This window comes from Calidris pugnax, unplaced genomic scaffold (assembly GCF_001431845.1).
Source record: "Calidris pugnax isolate Ruff unplaced genomic scaffold, ASM143184v1 scaffold70, whole genome shotgun sequence".
Taxonomy (NCBI): domain Eukaryota; kingdom Metazoa; phylum Chordata; class Aves; order Charadriiformes; family Scolopacidae; genus Calidris; species Calidris pugnax.
In genome coordinates, this window is record NW_015090862.1 from 10,911,380 (window position 1) to 10,913,960 (window position 2,581).

The 2,581-nt window shown below is 37.1% G+C and overlaps 1 protein-coding gene across 1 annotated transcript in view; it reads left to right on the plus strand.

Moving 5' to 3' along the window:
• MEX3B (mex-3 RNA binding family member B) overlaps window positions 1–2,581 on the plus strand; it is a 6,430-nt gene that overhangs the window by 2,541 nt on the left and 1,308 nt on the right. The window lies entirely within an intron of this gene.

Here is a 2,581-nt window from a genome sequence, read left to right on the forward strand (position 1 = left end):
GGTGCAGGCTGGCAGCGCGGCGCGGCCGGGGGAGGGCTGGGGGGTGGTGGTTGGTGGTGATGGTGACAGCGGGTGCATGCTATACATAATAACGGGCGACTCCATTCTAGTGCTAGGCTAGTTTTTACACTGTACTTTACTACGAAGCTTCCAAAACTCCCCCCTTTTTTAAAAAAAAAAAACAAAAAACAAACAAAAAAACAAAAAACAAACAAGAAAAAAAAATAGGAAAAAAAATATTGAAAGTAGAAGATTGCTTATGATGATGACAATGGTGTGTGGACTGTTAGTAAAACGTGCTGGTAGTTCCTAGGATGCTTATTACGAAATAATTAAATCTATGGGTGGATACTTTTCTGAATGTTCTTGAAAGGGCAAGAAGTTCCTGTGAAAAACCATGATATTGCAGCTTTATCAAAGTTTAAAAAAGAAAAAAAAAAAAAAAAAAACTGTAACATATCTCTTATATATATTAAAAACGTTTAAAGGTTTTAAAGATAAATTGCATTAATACAGATTGAAGTATTTTATTCTTTTTTGACTTGAAAAATTATATTTCATATTGCAAAGATGTTTACAAGTATTTTAATTTAAGTTCAGTGAACTTTTTGTAGCTGGGTTAAATCTTTTTTATTTTAGTATGGCCTTATGGCAAAGAACACTGTATTATTTTAATATCACACAATTGTGAACGGAATTACAAACCATAAAATGTGTAATGCTTTGAACAGTATTCTGTTGGGATGGAGATTTTATAGGTTCAGAAAAAAATCTTTTAAATCTGCTTCACCCAGCATATTTTCTATTCAGTGATATAAAGCATATTTTATTCTATATTATTACAAAAATGGAAATGTATAAACATATGTCAAAAGGAACTGTTGAAGCTTTCTAACATTTGTATAAATAGAATTCAGTGGAAATTACAAAAATTCTGTTGCACCACTATAGTTTTAGTATTTCTATTTTAATACATTTGTTTACCACTTGTTTATGTATATGTAGGTGACGTTACTTGAGCTTAAATGTACTTTACTGAGCAAAGTTTAAAAACAAAGTATATTTTATTTTATGATAAAGGGCCTTTAACCTCATGGTCAAATACTAATATTATATTTGCTGAGACAAGATTTGAAATTGTATCAAGAGTTTTATTTTTCTGACATTTAAAGTTCTACATAATAAAAGTAAAACTTAAGTAATGGTGCTACTTCATGTTTTTTTAAGTATTTCTATATAAATAAAATAAAATATTACAGAAAAAAAGAAGTGTGCTGTGTGGTGATTTGGTTTGATGCGCTGAGAGTTTCTGCTGGATTTTTTGTTACCTATTTGTAGCAGTGAAACATGTTGGGGGTTTAAACTGTGTCATGTTAATGTTGCTGGAACTCTTTAGCTTGTGAAGGCTTCCAGAATAATCCTGTCAGCGCTCATAGTTAATAACATGTTTTTAAGGAAAAAAAAATAGTTTTTTTAAATATGTGGCATATTGATGGGGTTATTTCACATCTAAAAATACTATTTTTTTCAGAATTTTTAGTCATGAAACAATAGTTGGTTTTGTATTAATTGCTACTTTTAGCAAATAAGGCATAGGTAAGGAGGAGCTGACAGCTCTCTTAGCTTTCTGGTGTAAGTGCAGAGAGCAGGGCAGAGTCCTTCCCTGTAGTCCTGCGGGTCCTGGCTCGGCCGTGCCCAGAGACCTCAGAACCGCATCCCAAACTCAGTGTTTTCTAGAGTGGAACAAAGGCTCCAGTATCCTGCCCGAGTTCTTGAAAGTGCTGCTTGGTATTTGGCAGTTGTGGTTCGGGTAATTGGTGTTGACAAGCTAATTTGAATAAAAAATTTATTGCCGTGTAAAGTTTGTTTGCTTTTGATGGTGCCCGCAGTGGTGTTGGGGCGAAGGAAGTGCAGGCGCGCTCTGACTGAGGAGCCCGCGAACCCACCGGGCAAACCCTGCGGTGTGTCTGTAGCTGATGGTAGCCACCCTGTTTGAGTGAACTTGCTGGCCAGAGCGTGTCGGAGCAGATTTCGGAAGGCAGCTGCAGATCACTTGAAGTGTTTCCTTTCGAGTGTGCCGGTGCGCTTTTCAGCGGGCGAGTGAAAACAATGAAACAACCCCAAACTGTGTAGCCTGTTTCATATGTTTGACTTTGTGCTTAGCGGTGTGCGCCAGAGCTCTCTGCTCCGCTCTCCTTTATGGACTCCAGCGCTGCTGGTTGGGTGGGAAGGGGGAGGAGGGAGGATGCGGCAGGGGATGATGGGATCTCTTTGTTTGATTTGATTTGATTTTTTGCTTCTTTCATTGAACTGTGATTGTGGTATCGTCTGATTTATTGAGTTAAAATCCCTCACTGAGTGTTGCATTTGCCTCAGGAAGCTTGTCATTTTGAATGGTGGGGGAATAAAAAAAAAAAAAAAAAAAGAAAAAGGGAAAAAAAAAAAAGGGTACAGATGCTTTCTGAATGCAACCAACTGCTGTATCCACAGCTGAATTCAATGCGCTTAACAAATAACGGCAATTTAGCTATGCTTGCGAGGAATAGCTTGAGTCACTTTGCATTAGCATCTGGCTGAGGGT